Source organism: Oxyura jamaicensis, chromosome 19 (assembly GCF_011077185.1).
Source record: "Oxyura jamaicensis isolate SHBP4307 breed ruddy duck chromosome 19, BPBGC_Ojam_1.0, whole genome shotgun sequence".
Classification (NCBI taxonomy): domain Eukaryota; kingdom Metazoa; phylum Chordata; class Aves; order Anseriformes; family Anatidae; genus Oxyura; species Oxyura jamaicensis.
The window spans coordinates 2,381,012-2,401,620 of NC_048911.1; the positions used below are offsets into that span (position 1 = coordinate 2,381,012).

General features: G+C 48.3%; 2 long non-coding RNA genes across 2 annotated transcripts in view; both read right to left on the minus strand.

The window, feature by feature from the left end:
• Positions 1–20,609, minus strand: part of LOC118176341 — a 258,610-nt gene that overhangs the window by 80,230 nt on the left and 157,771 nt on the right. The window lies entirely within an intron of this gene.
• Positions 3,017–5,627, minus strand: LOC118176344. The gene is made up of 2 exons (XR_004755355.1): positions 4,862–5,627; positions 3,017–4,160 (listed from the first exon to the last, which is right to left on the minus strand). It is a non-coding gene; the product is annotated as an uncharacterized LOC118176344 (long non-coding RNA).

Consider the following 20,609-nt stretch of genomic DNA (forward strand, 5'->3'; position numbering starts at 1 on the left):
CACTTGAGAAGATTGCGAAGTGGAGAAGAATAAGTAGCTGAAGGAGGCAAGCAAGCAGAGGTGACGAGAAGATTGCAGGAGCAGTAAAGATAAATGATGAGCACCCTTTCAAAGTATATATGCTAGAGTTAAAAGAGTTCAGTGTAGAGACAGGAAGGTCTCCAGGAGAACAGAAGGGTAATTTATAAACAAAAGAGGCAGACAGGGCTTCTATAACCCAAAATAAGTCCATTTTTTTCCAGTTCTATCAGTTGCTCTAAGAAAAGATATTACCTTTCCCTACAGCCTTACCTCTTGACAATACCAAAATAGAAAGATATATTTGCCCTGGCACTCTGAAAGGACAATGGGAAATAGATGCCAGGAGCCAAGAGAGAAAGAATGAAAAAGAACCAGAGTTAGAGATTCTCAGGAATTACATTTTATCTCATGAAAAATGTCACCAAAAAGGAATAAAAATTGGTTCTTCTTTCTCAATAGCTCCATTTTCGCCAGAATGTTTTTATCAAAAAATAAAATCTTTTCATCAAAAACCTCCAGGTCCCCAAACAAAACACATGTAGCTTTAAAGCAAACTCTAGTTTCCTATATGGGCCTTTTAGGGCCTTGTAGCATTACTGCAATACAAATCATAAAGAACGAGCATTTCAAGGCAATTTAATCTTTTTAGTAAAACCCCTCACCAGGCTTTTAATATTGATTTCACTGGCTTTTCAACAGAACCAGCAATAAAAGGAGGAGGAAGGCTGGAAGCTGCTGTGGCTCTACACAAAGCGAGTGAGGAACGCTAGGGCAGCGTGGGTACAGGCAGCGACCCATCCTGCCGTGGGTGATGGTTGTGGCTGAGCTCTGGGGAGAGGACAAGAAGACACAGACCTCCCAGGTGTGGGCAGCAGAGTAACGGCAGGGATTGGTGCTGGTCGGTGCCAGGTTCATGCCTCCATCGGCATCATCCTCTTCGGGATTCTGCTTTGACATCCCACTGTCCCCATGCCCCACCTGGCCCTGGTCACCCACATCCCTTCTCCTCCTGCCCACCACCCCTCCGGAGCAGCATCACCTCCTCCTGGGCTCCCTGCCCCACCTGGCACCTCTGCTACCCAGCTCATACCGACAGCACAGAGCAAAAAGAGTAAATAGGGAGCCGGGAGGGAAGAGCTCTTTTCATTTGGGGAAGTTTTGTTGCTGTTTTTGGTTTGCATGTCAGCAGAAACGCAAGGCTTGTCAGGAGGCTGCTCCCAATCCAGTAATTACTGGAGGTGCTTCTGACTCGGCCCCATCTTGATCTTACACTGTGTGATCACTTTATTATTCAGTTTTATTTTATTATTCAGTTTGATTTGGCAGCTGCCTGAGAAACCTAAGGCTACTCAAGCTGTATATTTTAAGATCTTTAAAATCTGTTGATAGAAATTCTTTTAAAGTCTTCAGGCCTGAGTCAACATTGTTAATTCCGAAGCTCCGGCCCCTCAGCTTGGCAGGGCGGCTCACACGCACGCACTCACACAGCTTGAGCAGGAGGCTCCCCAGAGAAGCTGTGGCTTACAGCCAGCCCGAGTCAGGGCAGCACCTGAGAGAAAGGTTCAGCCACGTAGATGGCTGGGCACTTCGAGGAGAGAAAACACAACAACTGTTAGGAAATTAAAGAAAAAAAAAAAAACACTTAGTGCCCATCTCCCTTCTGCTCTAGTGGGGATATGGCGCTAACCTGCTGGTCCTGCAAGGCTTGCAGACTTTCTTGGTCCCACCAACCACTCTCTGTCAGACCAGAGGAAATTTTGGCCCCTTCTCCAGGCAGAGGCTGTCCCTCTGCAAGGATCTAAGGAAACCTCTCACCTCGCTTTTCTGGGTCCTTGGATCTTCTCTCTTCAAGGGAGAGATTTGTGGATTGTTTAATGTTCAGGTTTGATTTCCCCCGAACTTTGATTTGAGATTACTCAGCCTCCTCTCAGCCTTCTCTTGATCAAAACTAAGATCCAGCTTCCCCCCTCTGACTTCAAACAGTTTCATTCCTGCCTCCCTAACATCTATTTTCCTTCTGATTCCCCGAAGAATTTCTCTTCTGGGATCACCCCTGTTCACATTCTCTCACATGTTCAAAGTCCTTCAGATTCTTCTTTTATCCGTGCTGCGCTCCCCTATCACAGACTCCTCTGATTCCACTTCTTCAAGGGCAGCAACGTGCATTTTCATCCACAGCTTCAGCAGGTTAGAGGAGCTGGATCCTCACTGCCACTCTGCGTTCACGCATCAGATGGCCAAAGAGAGCCCAGGAGACAATTCAGATGCTCCTGCAGAGGCCTGGCCGGGGATCTCGTGCTCAGAAATGGTGCAAAAGGCCTCATCCACACACAGGTTTGTTCCTGAAGTGTAGCAGGGGTTGGCAACCGGCTGGCTTCTGGCAGCCCCAGCTGAGAAATTGTGATGTGGTGAGAAATTGTGATGGCAAAGATTGACGCAGCTGCCCCAGGGCAAAGCTTTCCCTGCGGTCCTTCCCAGTTCCTGCACTCCCATTTCAGTTCCACCACTTCCATCCAACATTACAGGAAACAAACCTGCATCAGTCCGTAGTCTAGGAAGGGTTGTGTCAGCCCTGCTAGCACCTGCAGGAAAGGCAAGAAGCACATCCCAAACCTATAACCACTGTCCCTGAGGAGCATCTTCCTTACAAAGCTGGTCTTCAGACTAGTCCCCCTCCAGATTTTAATACCCAATGGGCACACATCATCTTACACCTTTGAAAATATTTATTATGGGTCCTTTCAAGATAAAGTAGTGCTCACATACTGGTGTTAATATTCTGCTTTACATCAGTTTTCAGACATCTCCCTTCTCATCCTAGCGCTTGGGTACTTTCCAGTCGTGAATTAAGCATGGCTTCTTCCTCTTTTATGATAAAAAGGACTCCAAGTATGTATCTAGTATGAGAACTCCCTGTCAGAACTTTCTTTTCCCCAGGTAGCTGGCGCATTAGCTGATCTGGAGCAGAGCTATAGGATTTCCTAGTCCATATTTTTTTTCCCCTATCGTGGAAGCACTGGAAGTATTTGGAAGAACAAAAGACAACTCAACCTGCTGTTACAGAACTAACAGCTTCCAGGGCCGTGACCCCTCTTGGCAAATCGTTCCCTTTAGGAAGTACAAGAGCTGCCAGCCCAACATCCTCCATCATTAACACTGCCAGGCTTTACAGAGGGCTTCGAGCTCTCCCCGAGCCTTGCTTACAAATAAGATGGCTCCGTGTTCAATAGGCACCTAATATAAAGGCACCAATTTCCTTTTGTCTTTCCAGTGACTTCATAGCTTGGGTCAGGCCCCTCTCTTGTCAGGCAATGTGGGATGCCTTTAGGCACCTAACGCAATCCCAATCAACGCGGGCTGGATGTACACGTATCCTGGAACAACCCTGTCTGTCACTTTGGGTTCCTGGACACCTAAGATCTGGGCCAAAGCGATTCATCCACAGAAGCCTACAGCCCAGCCGTGCCGTTAATCCAGTTCTGCCAAGTTCTGGCCCGGCGCTCTCAGCTCCAAGACCATTCCTTCCCCCACCGACACAGAATCCAGAGGAAGGCTGTTTAAAGGGTGAGGGCACACGGGGAGAACAGCTCAGCAAGCATAATGGAGACCGGGGTAGCGTAAACTTCAAATAGCTTCAAAAATCATTACACTAACCATGTGTAAATGCATAAAAGCAGTCAGTCTGCACGTTGCCCACAGATTTGCTATCAGTGGTCAATTGGAGTCCAAGAGAAGTCAGCACTACAAGCCCTAATGCATTGCACTTAGCTCTGCAGCGGGGCTCGATGTACTAATTACATGCAAGTTTTCCAAGATTTCTGCCGGGACAATTTCACAGAAAAGATAATTGTTCTTTGGGGGGTTTCAGCACTGGTTTATTTAATTATGCTGGAGTTTTCATCTATATTGTGAAACTACTAGCAGAAAGAAACTGCCTTAGATGTAGAGCATACATAGGAAAAGTGAAGCAGAGAAACTTGAAGAGGAGGCACTGAAAATGATTCTGGCTGCTGAAGACACTCAGGAGCTTGGTAGGGATGAAAAAAGAACAGATAACCAGCATTGGGCACCTCGACCTTCCGAACAGCACTGATGCTTCCTGGAACATTGCCCAGGTGGGGATATCAGCTGATAAACACCTGGCAGCAGCAAACAGATACTGTGTAAGCATCTTCCTCAGCAGGAAGCAACAGATTTTTAGCATTATGTGCCCCAAGAAATGCCTGTAAAGCTTTGCTAACATTCAGTTCACACTCGCCTTCCTCTCCTTCCTTATACCTGCCAGTACGATCCTGAACCAAAGAGATGCCCATTGGTTAAGTTTCATCTAGTCCTGTGGACACCGTTTTCTTCCTTCCTGGATGAAAAATACCCAGAGTGGAAGGAGAAAATGGCAAGCCACAACAGTTTACTTCAGGAAACTAAACAGGACTTCAGTCCCAATCCTTGATTCAGGGTTACCTACATCAAAACAACTGCCACATGGCAGGGATCAGAAGCTCCTGGTTTCAGCAGCAGCTCTCACAGAGGGGAGCTTCCCAAAATAGCACTCCTTCTACATTTCTACCATACAAAACATTTAATTTAAAGCTGCTTGCGGTCCTGTCATTCACCCAAACTACCCTTAGAAAGGTCTCATCTGATAAATATTCCACTTACAGTTACTTCCCAAAGAGTTTCAGTGTTGTTGAAGCATCTTAAGTTCCACGTTCTCAGAATGAAACTTTCAGACTTTTAACTTTCTGCTTTGAAATAACTTTTAAAAATATAGTCTTCGTTTCACACTGAAAAAGAAGCAGTTTAAAGGATGTCAAAGGTAAGATAAAGCATTTAGGCTCACCTGAAAGAAAGGTTTCTGTTGATCTGACCTGAAAGAGATTTCTTTTCTTTGTTCACAAAATTCACAAATCAGAATTTCAGGAGGAAACCCAAAGCAGGCTGGGAAATCCTTTGAAATCACCTGCTACTCATGAGCTGGGAAAAATATCCTAATTCTCGCTACGAGAGACTAAAGAAACATTTTGACAGGCAGCCTTTAGTCAAGGGTAACAGAAAGGACTGCTGCTGTCTCTTGCTGTTTCAGAAATAATCCACAAGAAACTGGTTGCTGCCAGTGAGGAACAGCTGTTCATTAAGAGACCCACTCAAACTGACAGCATAAAAATGCTGCTTTCTGCCAAATTCAAAGGAAATACACCTCAGAATCACCTTTCATACCATGTAGGCAGCATTCTATGTTTTCAAATATCACTCTTCGTGCCAATTGCACCAAAAGCCTAAAGAAAAGGTCGCTTTTCTTTGACTCCCACCAGTGTAAACTGAAGTCAGGTTCTGTGCAATGCACTTCTCCTCCCTCACGGATCACAAGGTAGTCCCTTAAACAAACAGTGGCACAGCCTAAGAGAACAGAGCACTAATAATCAGGAATAAACTGATCATTAAAAATAATAATACTGCTAGGGCTAACAAAAAATGAACACCTATTTTTTGCATAATTCTACTTGCCCTGATTATTCCATACAGAGCACCAGGGGAGCTTCAAGGCTGCAGGGACAACCCAGGGCACCAAGCTGGGAAGGCAACAAGCACCCAGTGCTCAAACCCAGCTCACCTGCTGCACCCACCCTTCACCCAACAGGTGCCCCCCAGCTCCCATCTCCTGTTGGCCTCACCTGCTTTTCCATTTTAATTAGCCACCTGAACTAATTTGTTTTCTAGATACTGAAATTTTGCCTCTACCCACACTTTTCTTAGAAGTTTTTCCTAAAAATACCACATTTCCAACGAGTGTGGTGTTCTTTATTTAAGGGTTAATGAAAAATTTAACCTCCTGTTTCCAAAAACTGGTGCTGTATTAGTATAAGGAAAACAACGCACACGTGAATATTTGTAATCCTGGGTCACTGACAAGGCACTCAAGGTCATGCACCTGCCAAACTTAAATGAGTTTCAATTGACCTATTTCTCAAGGTTTGACTGAGCAGCAGCTGGAGGCAGAGAGCCTTTGCCTGGGGAAGCATGAGCTTCAGGACTTGGCTCTGAACACAGTGTTTGTGAAACATGGTAGGCTTTTCAAGTCATCCCACAACCAAAACTTGGGCTAGATCTTTCTTGACAGCCCTGTTTCCATATAGCTGCATTAATGGGGATTTACTTTTCAAGAGATCTAACGAGGCCCTTCGTAACTCTGATCCTTTGCGTGCACACACGGTGGTTATCAAGGTGTTTCCCAGCGATACGACAGGAAGGCAGAGCAGCATTTCAGAGCAGCAGCTTTGCATACCACGACACAAGTACATGAATCTCACTTGCACACTGCTGAGGTGAGACAAGCAGGCTTCACTCCCAGATTGCTACATTTTAAGCTGACAAAAGCCTCCATCGACCTATGGGTTCTCCACCCATCCTCGTGGGCTGCTCTCCAGCAGGATGCAGAGAGCATTAAGAAGCCAAGAAAAGAGAATAAAATAGCTTAGGGCAGAAAGCTGGACCACTGTGCCCAAAGCAAACAGCAAGGAGTGACACAAAGTAGAATATTTTACCTAAAAATGTAGAATATTTAGACTACTAAACTCAGCAGGAGTTTTGCTTTTGAATTCAGATGAGCTCTCAGCAGGAATTTAACCAGGACACCAGTCCTGACACTGAACTATACAGTGGATGATGTTTTAGTTTGCTGGCACGTGTGAAAATGGGGACGGGTTTCCATTTGGTATCAAACTGAAATAATGTGTGGAGTTTTTTTTGAAATATTGGACAAGTATTTTATAAAATCAAATTAAAAAAAAAAATCCGTAGCATTTTGGCTGTGTGCTTTCTTTTGGGTCTGAGCAAAATATTCTTTTTTAACTGGAGCTCTTACCCTTTTCTTAGCTTTTAAAACCAGCAGGAAATCTGAAACAAAAACAGTTTTTAGGAGAACTGAATTATCAGAATAAATATTGAAATGCCCCATGTTTTTAACTTATTTCTCCTCCTCACTCTCCCCATACCGCCCCACTAAAGAAACGCTTTCGTTAAGTGCTTGGCTGTTTCTGGTTCCGAAATGCCGTCCTGGCTCTGATTAATGCACACTCCCTGGAAGGTGATGGGTGGACAGGAGCGGGCTTCCCCAGTGGATGTCCCAGCACTGGGCAAAAGCTGGCTTCTCCAGACTCCAGGGCAGCCCCTTCCTAACACCGTGCTGTGCACAGGGTACATCCAGAAGATGTCCAGAAGAGCAGCTTTCTGCAGCACGCCAAGCAGGTTCGGCTCGATGCTGCTTGCTTACCCACGCTGACAGCACCGCAGCACACACAGACCACCGGAGACTTCCAGCCCCCCCTCTCTGCCTGTTTGTAGCTTAGTTTCCTTATGTCCTGTTTGCACAGAGCCCTCGCGGTCTCTCTCTGCAGACACAACCTACCGAATAGATCGGCTGCTTCCGAGACAAGTACAAAACATATTCTAACTGCTGTACCATAACTCCCGTCTTTTAATTAGAAAGTGTGCTAAATACTCCTGTCCTTGGGGACTCCCACTGAACCAGTCAGGTTTCTGATCATGGAAGTTTTGCCTTAATGAGACTTTTAGTTTGACTTACAAAAGCTCTTACATTTACACAGCAAGGCTTTTAACTTCAAAGTCCTTGAGAATTGTTGCTGTGCATCTGCCTTGTCTGGGGCCTTAATTCACAGTTCTGGTCTCAGCTTATTATATAGGGAATGTTTTGTTTAGTGTTTATAGATATATATTTACAGCATTTAGGGATGTTAGAGCTTATACCAAGCTCCATTACTATAAACACTGATCAAAGAGCTAGTTTAGTGAAGCTGAAGCACTAGAGGGAAATATCTCTGCAGTAATGAAGGGAAAAGGCAACTGGGAGGAGATAGAAGCTGCATGCCTGGTTATGCCACTTGCAAACCCTCCGGCTCTTCTCCCTGCCCTCCCTTCCTGCCCACCTGCACGTCACCCGTCCCAAACGCATTTCCAGAGCAGGAACAGCCCCTTGGACCCTGCAAATGGCATCAATGGTGCAACCCTGCAAATGGCACCAAGGGTGCACTTGCCTGGCACTGTCTGGGTTCAGGTGCACTCACGGCTTCTCAAACTCCAGAAAGCCAACAAACGCCAGGCAAGAGGCAGCACTGAAGTTTCAGTTTTTATTATACTTCCTAGCTTCATTTTTTCCTCTTGGGGGACAGAAAAGGAAATTGTTTTGGTGACCGTTTAAGTCCGTGTAGATCCGTAAATACTCTTCCATTGTGTTTATCTGATGCTGCTATGATTTCTTGTCTGGAGTCACACTAATGCCCTTGTCAGTCACACGTCATCTCATCCATTTTCCTTTTAAACCCTGCCACTTCAGGAAAATCACAGAAATGTGTTGCAGCTCGAACATGATCTAGTTTGGACAGTTCACTTTCCGGTTCTGTAAGGGATCTGGAGCGCAGATGCTCGGTTACCGCAACGCGAGGGTTTGGTACAGAGGTACCACGGCTCTGCAGCACCCGCACACCTCTGCACACCCACTGCTCCCCTTCCCTGCCGTCCCACAGATGTCTGTGCCCCCCGAGGCCTCAGTGTTAGTGTGGGCACGACCTGCATCGAATGGCTCGGACCAGAAAATGGCAATTTTGGTACAGTTACGGGGGAGACATGGCACACGAAGATGGGGAGGCTAATTCTTGCCTCCTAGGTTTGTTTGTACAGTTTGTAAAACTCCCAAGCTGAAGTTAAATTCTTGTGCTACTGCCTGTCCCTACAGATACATTTCCTCCATGGGGCCTTACGTCCCAGTTTCACTTCTGAAAAGCTCTGTGTTCCTCTGCGCAGGGAACACAACGTCTGACCAAACTACATTCTTCACAGAAAATACTCCTTCCCAGAAAAAACAACCTTGCATTTTATTAAACTAATGGAAAGCATTCTCCCATTTTGTTGATTTTTGTCAAAAGCACAACCTTACTCTTTGGCGAATCCTCCTCTGCTCCATTCTCCCTGCACAATTTCTGTTTAGCTGTAATTTAGCACCCTAAACTGAACTTGGACTCCTTTGAAAAGCTGGCCTCAGGGCAACCTGCAAACCCACCCCTGAGGACTTTTGGAAAAGCAACAGGCTCTAGAGGAGGCCAAGGAGGACGTGCTGGGAGGCAGCGCTTCCCCAGGTGTTGGCCGTGCATCCTGAATGGGGACAAACAGGTACAAACTCAGAGGTGAGGGGAGATAAATGAAGGCTCAAGGACACACTGAGCAGAAAAGTGGCATTATTTATGGGGGTGCAGAACCACCCCCCCTTTGCTGACACTGGCAGCAAAGACCTGCCTGCTCCTGGCAAAGCAGCTGCTGGGGCTTCAGCAGCTCTGCCCAATCTTCCCCTAGCCATGAACTGGAGAAAACAACATGCTCATCCTGGAAGCAAGAACCCTCCAGCGAGGAGGAATAAGCAATGTTTGGTGCATTCATAATATAGATATTATCTGGCAAACTAGTTAAACAAATTGTTTCCTTTCAGGATCCTAGTGATGTGCGTGGTTGGCAAGTATCCCTCCCTGCTGCTCGGCCACCTGCTTTCCCTACTGCTGAGCTCGCTCCATCCCAGCCCCGCTGCCTGCTGCTCTGCCTGCAGCCCCGCAGGAGGCTGCCTTAGCTCCAGGCAGCGCTGCCGTGCCCGCTGGCCATGCCGTGTGTCCGTGGGCAGGGTGTGCATCGTGCAGGTCGGGGCATCTTCCAACGAAGGCGTTACGGGCTGGGCAGTGCTCGCTGCCTCCCAGCAGAGCCCTGCTCGTAGGCATTGCCCCAGACTGGTCAGTGCTGGTGAGATGTTAGGTGCTTCTACTCACCTTGTGCCCAGTGATAAGATTACCCCAAGTCCTTTGTTAAACAAGACACCACAGGCCCTACCCTACGCACAGCAAGACTGAACATCGCAGGACCGAAAGGCAGAGGGTCTGCGGCTGCCAGCAGGAGAGAAGTCCCCCAGCTTGTAGTTGGTGGTTAAATTAAATCTTCCACACGACAAAACTTTCTCACCAAGTGCATCTTTGTCCCCCTCCTGTGGCTGGATCAGATCCTACACGTGTGGGGGGATGGCGGCCGGGGTTGGAGGACCCTCTGCAGTGAAGGCAGCAAGGATTTTCCATTGAGACTGCCGGACTGAAGGATGCTCCTGCGCTGTCCTGGCTTTCCTCTTCTCCAACGAGCAAAGACCTGAAGAACTGGAGTGGGTTATTCCTGCTGTGGAAAGAAATGTTGCTCTTCCCCAGGGACTGTCTTCAGCTTCTTGGACTCTCTCAGTCCTGGTTTCTCTGCAGGGACAACCAAGGAGCCCAGTCCGCCCCGGCTGTGCAGGCTGCTGCTCAAAACTGGCAACAAACGCAGTCGTTCTGTTGCATGCTTACTGCTCCGTTCTAAAATAATCCCTCTGCCATCTCTCAAAAGGAGATTACCCTTGAAAATTAAGTTGGAGCTGGCTGCCTGTGGAAATGATTCTAGCCACATTAGGAAATCCTTTTAAAGTGTCTCTGGAGTTCGGGGAAATAAATAAATAAATGGCTCATCATGTCGGATCTTCTCGGGGCTCTCAGCGTTCCCCGGGTGCAGCCGTCACATGAATTTGTAAGCGGACGGGAGCAGAGACGTCCCAGGAGGATTTATCCTGACCCTGCTGCTGCCCTGCCTGACCCACCTTTGGCCTCTTGAGAGATTCTGGCAGCCAGCGCTGGAAAAGCAGCCTTTTATGTTCTTACTTTTCCCCCTCTTTTATTAATTTGCAGTCACAACCGTTGCTATTTGATCCACGCGGACAAAAATGTCCGGCTTCATTACTCAGACTGTTTGCAGCCGATCAGACCAGAAGGCAACACGCACACACACACAAGCTCTGCAGACCTCTGGGCAAGCCACAGCACTTGAAGTTTAACAACCAGCTGCCTTAGGATGTTTTGTACCTTTTGCAAATGCTTTTTTTGGCAGTTTCTGTGTCATTCTCACTGAGCCTCACTTCCTGAAGGGTTTTATTATGCAAGGTTTTGTCACAAGAAGTCTGTGTAAGGACAGGGAATTAAACCCACGTCTCCCAAATCCCGATCAGTACCACAACCTTTGGCTCATCCTCTCGCCTCACTTGTCTAGCAAAGGGCACTGCACAAAGGTGTGCAAGAATACATTATACCCTAAGGTCACGAGCGTCAGATGAAAAGGATGAATAAATACAAGCCCATGTCCTAGAAATCTGCTCCGTACCCTCCACAGGTTTGCAAACAGCACTGCTTAGCAGCAGAAATGAAATCTACAGCCTCTCAGCAAAGCCAGAGCTGTGTGGTGCTGCTGCTATTGCATGAACCGAGGGTAACCCATCAGGACCCTGCAGAGCCCAGCAGGATGCTGCAGCCTGGGAACTGCTTTCACATAGGGCCATTTCCCCTCGAGCTCTCCGGTAACCCCTTGATGCAGGAGGGCTGAATCCAGGCCCTCCAACTTGCTGAGAAAACGAAGCATGAGCTGGGCAATAACTCCTACTTGAATGAAACCTGGAAAGGCAGCTGTTACACCGGTTGGCCAGCAGTGCTGTGAGGCACCACTTGCTCTTTTTCACCCCTGCACCTTCCTCACTTAACCTCTCCCTTCCAGGACACCAAACTCCTTCTTGAACAGACACATCCTTGCTGTACAAGGCAGGCAATTCTGTGTGACGCAGATAAAACCCAGGTCCTTTTCCATCCAGAGGAAATCCCTAAGCAGAGATAAGCCCATGGGATGCTGATCTGAATCACCAGCTCAGATTTTAGCAACAATTGTCCAGCAGGATAACAGGCCCAGCCCAGCCTCGCAGGGCAGCTTGCTGCGGGCTTGGCTTCTGCCTCTCCTCCTGCCAGGAAGCTCCCTCCAGCTCTGCTGTAAGGGCTCGTTCCTCATCCTAAGTTTATAAATGGATATCGCCATTGAAACATCCTTCTTTCAGGGTGCCTCAGCACTGAGTAGGCAGATGGGCATCAGTCAGGGCGTGGGGAGATCTGGGTGCACGGCACTGAGTCCGTGCAAGCCCCCAGCCTGCAGAGAGCCGCTGGAAGAGACAGGTTTCCCATCCCAGGGCCAGGGGGCTTCAGGATCTTCCCTTTTTGGGTAGTGGCTGCTTTGGGATTTGGATGATGCAGATCCGTGTGTGTGATGTCGATCTCCCTGCCGTGATTTGCCAGCTCACAGCTTCTTGTGTTATTGTCAGAGCGGGTGAGCCCTGGGGAGGACGGGGATGGAGGGCTGAGGGGAGGCCAGAGGGAGGTCACGGGGAGAAAAAGGCTCGAGAGATGCCAACAGCCCACAGGCTCCTTCTAAAAAGCTGCGGCCCTGACTGCGGAGTTTGTTGGAAGACCTGCCCCACCAGGACTGCAAGGAGAGGAATGAGATGCAGAAACCTCTGACAAAGCAATGCTGGAGGAGTCCTGGGAGAACTGGCAGGGTTTCCCAAGGGCCTTGGCATTTTGCCTGATTCTCTCCCACCTGCGATCAATGGCGTTTTACTGCTGCCTCCAGCAGGAGCTGCAGCGCAGAGGGTGAAGGCAGAGCTTGTGCTGCTCGCAGCCCCTGAGCCTGCCCCACGCTGTGCAGCCCCATGTCCTCGGTGGCCGCAGCCATCTCCCCTGGGGCTGCCAGCAGCGTGGTGCTCCTTCTGAAACGCCATCCCTGGCCTGCACTGTCACGGTCCTTTACGCTGGGAAGCAACCTCTGCATCACTCTCTGTTGCTGGATCAATACTTCTCCTGCATGCAGAACGGGAGCTCAAATGCCCTCGCTTACAGCACTGCCACTCCTCCCTTCCCACCTAGCCTGCTTTGGAAGATCATTTCCAGGCTAGGCACTGTGCACTAGACTTTTTTTTTTCTTTTTTTTTTTCTTTTTTTTTTCTTTTTCTTCAAAATGCATTCACCATCTTTATGTGAGCGTGCTGCCTCCAGAATCCTTCCTTCAGCATCCCTGCAGCACCCCCTGTGCCGAGTGCTGCCATTTGGTATCGGCAGGAACGAAGCAGAACACAGCAACCCCAAACCGCATTTGCTGTTCCAGATGGCTGTGGTGGGAGCAAGGCTCGACGTACGGCCTCGGGAGGAGCATTTGGGTCGCTCAGCAGAAGCCTGAGGCCTGTGAATGTGAGCACACTTAAACGTTAAGGTCATCAGAGGGGTGCGGCTCCTGTTCACCTCCTCCTGCGCCAAAGCCCTCAGCATGAGATGAGGGTTTGCACTCCTGAGACACACTTGACACCACGCTGCCTGTTGCTGTCACTGCTGCCCTGAGAAATCATAAACTCTATGCACAGGTTTGGGCAGAGAGCAAAGTGTGTCAGCCTTAGTTCACAGGGGAGTCTGGAGGTCCTCAGCCTGGAACATAACTCCGCATGGCTCCTTAGCATGTCGCGTGATTTCTCCTGAGCGTTTGGGGAAAGTCTGGTTTGACGAATACGGAGAAACCAGGTATATTGAGATGTGCAGCTTCATCTGTGCTCTACGGGTTGTCCCCTTTCTCTTCTAGGGCCCATCTGGCCTGTGACAGTCCCATGACTGCAGCACTGAGGTTTCTCAGTTCCTCCTGCTCCAGGGGAGATGTTCAGGACGCCCCATCCCATGCCATGGGAAGATCTACTGACTGCAGTGAGCCAAGGGTGAGGACAGGAGCTCAGCCCCCAGAAGAGATATTTTAGTTGAGCAGAGAGCACTTGGGTTTTCTGCATTGTGAGCAGTTCATCTGGGCTTGCCTTGGAGGGCAGCAGGCAACTGCTATTGATGTCTCTTTAAAAAAGACATCAGCTTCATTCAGAAAACTTAAGTTTTGTTTAGCCTAGTTAAAACTGCTCTTTGTTACGTTCTACTGCAATCGCTTAAAACAAAGGTTCACCAAGAGTTTAATTCTCCAGGTCGCTACATCACAGTGTCTGGGAATGGGAACAAGCCAGTAGGTTTTTGTTTAAACACCAAAAGTGTGTCACAGAAGATTAAGCAATTGTTTTGTGAATTCCTACAGAGGAAAGAGCTCACGGATGCAAGTGTCAGCTGGGCTGATGCTGTTTGCTGCTACCACAAATGAACAGTGGCACCTTTCCGTGCCCTGAACTTGCCATAGTCAAAAGCAAACTGCAACAGCTGTGATGGGGCATTCTCGTGTGCCGCCACGCTGCAGACTGTAAAACATAAACGCAAGATGATTTGAGGGTAGGGCAGCTATGAGCATTATCCATGTTTTGGCTATTTTTCACCTGCAGCATGAGAGGATTCCCGAGGCTGCAGTAATCAGCTGGTGAGTAGTAGCGGTGGTAATGAACCACGACCACGGAGCTGACAGTCACTGGACCAGGGAAACTTCTACAGTCAGTGTGAAATGTCCATGCTGGTGTAGTGCCAAGTGGTTGTTTCCACCACACAGCACAGCAGACCCAGAGTATATACAAGTTTCTTTGCTGAACAAGCTTACCTCTCCTTCAGCTATCACAAAGTGCAGATACCACCACTCATGCCTGTCTTCAATACCATGTGCCGCTATGGCCTTCCCATTTCAAAAAAGGAGATAATAGAACCAGGAAAGACACCAAGAAAGGCTACAAGAACGATCTAAGATACAGATGTGGCTCCGCCACACCACAGGAAGGCTACAGCACAGCCAGACCTGCAGTGCCACTGGGGCAGAGCCGAGGCATTTTTCAGTTTGTCACGTTGTATTCCATTCAGAGAACAAAACGGGGAATTTTGGATTTTAATTTGTCACTTTCCATGTAAATTAAATGCTGTGTATTGTCACAAGTGAATTCAGCCTGTATTTACAATAATGGAAACCTGCTGCTTGGATTTCTAAACAAAAATTTCCCGTGTTGCTTGTGCTTCCCTGCATGAGCCGTTTCATTTCAGCTTTTCTATGTTCTCTTTTTGAGGCTGCCTAAAAGAGTTTGTGGGGAGAAAGAAGGACTGAGAAAAAAAACAACAACGAGAAATAATTGTTAGGATTACTCAGCAGGATGACTGGACGACATTTTGTCTGCGTTCTTCGTGGGTAGAACTATTGCGGTGCTTAAAATTAAGCACATGTTTAAGTGTTTTGTTGACGTGAAGCCAGAATACTCTAACGTGTATCTGATTAGTCCCTCCTGACCTGGTCCAAAGCCCATTAGAGCGGTTAGAAAACTTCCTAATGCCTCAGTGTGATAAAGTGCCCCAAGCATCCGTAACGCACAGCTGAGATCGCTCGGTGCAACCACAGCCCGTCCCCAGCAAGCACTGATTGCATTCCGTCCCCTGGAAACCAGGAGATGAAAAGTTAAGTATGTTGACATTTTCTTTCAAGAGCAAAGGAACTGGAAAAATAAAGCAGCCATCAGGAAATGATGCCTTTCAGGAACCTAGGAAGACAATATCCCTCCCTCGCTTTTCCTCGGTGTCTCAGGGTTTCATTATTATGACGTGGGCTACAAGCCACTTGGAAAGCTCGGCATATAAAGCTGCTGTGAATTACAATGCACGGAGATTGACTGGGTTGTAACCTGTAATGTATTACTTATTTTTTATTTTAATTGCAAGCAGTCTCTGAAACATTTTAGAGCATATAGCGCTAGACACAGCAGAAGTAATTAAAATGAGAGGGCCACATGCAGTCGGCAGTAAAACACCAAATGTAGGCAGCTTAGGAAAAATGTCATTGATTCTGCATCAGAGAGGCCAGGAGGGAAAGAGGCGGGATTGCAATTGTCAGCAGCAGACCCCGCTCACAACGCAGCAGCAAGTGCCACGACTGCTTAAAGCAGAGAGGGACACACTGCAGAGCCGCCAACATCTCAGACAGGGACGGGGACGGGGACATCAGCTCCTTGAGCTGGCTTCAAGGAAAGAAGCCAAGCCTGAGCCGGCTGCTCCTCTCCCACCTCTGCGTGGAGAATCTGGGTCATGGTTTCTCCCATAGGAAAAATGAATGGCTTTCACACCATATTAAAAATAGTCATAATTAGCTAAGGGAGGTGGATAAGAAATCTGTGGCTGTTCATTCGAGGTGGCTGTGAGGCCATACAGCTGCAAGCCAGGGCACCCATTTACGGGGAGCAGTGAGCCTTGTTTGTTCAGCGCCTCCTCTGGGACAGACCCGGTGTACAAATGACTCGAAAGCGCCTTCACTTCTGCACTGCTGCACACCCGAACTGGGTGTCACCCTGAGTCACGTTAAATGGCATCCACCGTTGTGAATGTAATTGGCTACAGCAAAGGTTAATGAACATTTCTACCTTTAAATAGTTTATGAAGATGTTTGATGCCTTCTAACAAGGCAGCTATTGCAACTTGCTGCTTTCTCCACTGGCTTGCATATCATTGATCTTTTTTCTTGAAATGATTATCCCCAGGCAACCCATAAATCTCACTTACTCTGGCTCAAAAATGCTGGACAATGTAATGAACTGTTATGAGGGCAAAGACAGTGGATGGGGTCACCTCTTATGAGCTAGCGGCGTATGTGCTCAGGCTGCTTGCTGGTGCCTGCATGGCTTTACATGTGTATCAGAGAGGGAAAGAAGGAAACAGAAACCTTAAAGCAGATTTTGTAATTAAAGAGCAGACATTAGTTCCAAGTAAATCACTAAATGACGGCTTTACACGCTGCTGCATATAATGGGCTTGGTAGCAATCAGGGGTATAACAACAAGTCCCGTTATTTAACTCGAAAAATCTCACAAAAGTATCTGCAAGGGCAATTCCTTCCGTGTTACTTCACTTACAATTAGCATCCTACAGGCCATTATCAGAGCCCAAGAACTGGACTTGCACAAATTAAAAGCTCTGAATGCCTAGAGGAGTTAAAACTCTCACCAAAGCCCAAAGTCACAGTGCAAAAACACATGAGAATTTTAAACTGAAGGGTTTTGGTGGTTACAAGAGTTTGATTAGTTTCTGCTTCCAGTCACTGAATATCTCCATGTGGCTGTTGTTTTTTTTTTGCTAAAAAAAAAAAACAAAAAACAAACAAACAACAGAGTGCTCCCTGCAGTGCCACAACCAGTGGCGAGCCCTGTGCAGTGCTTCTGTGGCCGTGCTGCATCCTCAGACCGATGCTAGCAAAGGAGCAGCGCTGGAGAGCTCTTCTTCCTCCTGGCAACACCTGGCCGTGATACGACAGTTAATCAGGAGCGATGTTTGTCCACACCATTATTTTTAATGGGTCCAAAAAGAAAAAACACTGTCAGTTCTTAAACCCCAGACAGTGAGCACAAACATAAATCTCCCTAGGCAAACCAGGGTAAAATCCTGATGCACTTTACAAGCTGTAAACTCTGCTTTTATTAGCCATTTATGGGCCACTTTTCACAACGCAGCTTTAATATTAAACAATAAAGCTCATGATACACTTACAAAGGAAAGCAGGCTCTAATTTACTCCTGCATTGGAAGTGTGGCATCTCCTGACTACATGAAATCAGAAGAAATAAGGTAATTCAGTTTAGGCTGCATATTTTTCATGCTTGGTGCCCCACATTGTGCATAATGTGCAGTAAGACAGAGAAGAAAAGGTTTGGAAGCCACTGGAAACCACTGTAATGAAATTTTGGAAAGCGTTGAGCAGCCCTGTTCCTCACATCAGTATGCACAGAGACTTCAAGAAAATACATCCTTACGGTTATTGGTATTTATCCTTTATAATCTGAGACATCAGACATCTCGTGTAAGACGAGGCCTGACTGCATGCAAAATGCATGCAGTTTATATGCAAAACAGGAGTAATTTCTTATTCTGAGCCCACAGTCAGAATGGGAGAGGAAAATACTGCTAATCCCAGCTACAAATGGAAAACAGGCTCGGGGTGAAGTGATTTGGCCAAGATAACACAGGGACTCAGCGACGGAACCAGAAACAGGGCACACATCATCATCACACCCCCACAAAGCCTGTGTAGAACACTGTCCCTCGGTGGTGCAGATGCGATGGTCGCTTTGTGCCTCTGAGGGATTTCAACAGCCAGCTCCAGGGTGGGGAGCACTGGGCCTGGTCACGCGCCACCCAAATCACAAGAGTCCAGGCTTTCTGGTGTAAGAGCGTGGGTTTGTAATTCCACCGTGCCTGCTATGTGCTGCTTTATCCCTTCACAGGCCCTGATCTGCTCAAGCATGGCTTCAAGAAGGCCAAAGCGAAGCCCAGCTGCTCCGTTCCTTCATCTCAGCTGGCAGCCACACGGCCATACATGCATTTGGCCGGTCTTCCACCTCAAACCACATCAGGCCGGGCAGCGAGGCTTAGGGTTTGTAAAAAAATCCTAAACCAGATGGGCCAAGTCTCCCCGCATCTGGTGTTTGCTCAGTTAACCAAAGCAGAGGGACTGAGACTGGCAAGTGCTGAAACAAAACCAAGCTCCAAGGCGAGCGTGCCCATCCCACTGCTGCGGGGAGGGGTGTGCCAGGATTACCCCAAAACAAGGAGCAGCTTTCCGTGCGGACTGGGGCTGCTTCACCAGGCGGAGGGAAAGGCAGAGGTAGCACACAGGAGATTTGATCTGTTGGCCCATGGGGTCCTGCAAGCCCAAGGCCCGGGTCTGCAAAGCCCCGCACATGGGGAGGAGCTGCAGGAGCTGCAGTGCTCCCTCCAGCCACCCTGAACCCTCACCCTAAGCTGTTGCAGAGGGCTTCTTGGGGTTCTGACCCAAGTCACCCCGGAGGTCAGGGAGTTGATGCTATACGTAGACCATGGCTGAAGGCTGCTCGGTGAGTTCCACAAGCTCCACATCCACTGAGCTGCACCACAGCCCAGGTCAAGACCACAGTTTTGCTTGTGGACTCGTTTAATACTACCAACTAATCATGCTGATACCAACTACACAAACTCCAGTGATTTGGCAAGGAAAATTTTCTGCCAGAAAGTCTACAAAAATCCAGACAGCTCTGGAAGGGAGGACACAAACCAGGCAAGGCCCCAGCTTCCTGCGGCGACACTCGCACATCCAAGTGCTCACGTACCACCCCACACAGGCTGCAGGAGCAGCAGCCAAGTTTTAAGATGAGGGGAAATGGCCTCAAGTTGTGCCAGGGGAGGTTTAGGTTGGATATTAGGATAAATTTCTCTACCAAAAGGGTTGTGCAGCATTGGAACAGGCTGCACAGGGATGCGGCTGAGCCACCGTCCCTGGAGATCCTCAAGAAACGTGTAGGTATAGCAGCATGGCTTAGTGGTGGACGAGGTCAAAGCTTGGACTGGATGATCTGAGAGGTCTTTTCCTACCTGAATGATTCTGTGATTCCAGTTGGGCTGAAGTACAGTGCATATACCTGAGCCGCTTTTGCCCAGGGTGCCTCTAACACCCTCCTACTTCCCACGATGCTGGAAACCCAGACTGCGTTATCTGCCTCACATGGAAAAGTCTCTTGAAGCCTTAGTGCTTGTTTACCTTGAGCCCGCTGCAGACGTGACATCTGATCCAAGCCAGGCAGCTGGCATGCACCCATCCATCACCTAAACACCGCTCCCCTTAACAGCAGCAGCGGGGTCTGCCAACACGCTGCCCGCAGAGCCTACTGCCGGCATTCCTGCCCAGCCGCCTAAATGAGCACTCCAGAGTATTCAACACAACGCGTTCATCTTGTTTTGTTCCTGCTGGTTACTGGCTATAATCAAGCCCCAGGGGCTGTACCAGACCCGACAGCCACGCACGCTGCAGTCCGTGGTGCGGCACACGCGGCTCCGTCCCGTTCGCGCGGTGCCACCGCAGTGTCACGGAGCTGCGACCGCACACCCGGGAGGTTTTTGTGTTGTCTTTAATGGCCAGAGAACACAGGCTGCTGTTTTCTCAACGGAGTGAGCGTGGCGAGCAGCTTGTTTTACATGGATTAAACAATTATTGACACTGCCACAGAAAGGGGCTTTTGGACTGCGTCTGCTACAAGAATAATAGAGTGAATGGATTTTTTTTTCCCCCTGAGCTCTCAGAATTTTTAGTAAATGCTGGTTATCGAAAGGGCCTAGATAGAAAAACACTGGATTAAAAAAAAAAAAAAAAAGGATCATGAAATTAAAAACTGTGCCATGCCTAAGTGTAGCCACAGATCAGTGACTTGGGAAAGAAGAAACTCGCCGTTTAAAGACAAACTGCTCCCATTTAGTTAAGCCTAGGAGCTCGAAGCAGCAATTGTCAACAAGAGAATAAGGAATATTACCCTTGAAAATAAATACAATTTTTAATTACAGTTGGCATTTTGGAGACTGGTGCTGAAGATCGTCATCAGATGGAAAATTGCTGTCATCCTTCTACCCTTGGGGACATGAACACTGAGTGGGAACAACTGTAACTGTAAACCAGTCTCCAACCTGCCTTGATACTGGCATCACAGCTTGCAAGGAAATCTTAAGCTGTCACATTTCGCTAACAAGCCCCTGCTGGCTGAGCGAGGCAGGGGCTGCTGAGCTCTGCCAGCTACGAGCAGACAGGTCATGGGGCAAGAGGCTCCCTCCAGCCCTGCTCCGGCCGTCCCTTGTCCCAGCAGAAACATCGGCAGAGCAGGGCCTGGGCTCCGAGCAGGGGCTGCTGCCCCAGGGCTGGGTCCTGCGGTGGGAGAGGCGAGGTGGAGCAGGGCCCTGGCCACGGGAAGGGAATGATGCC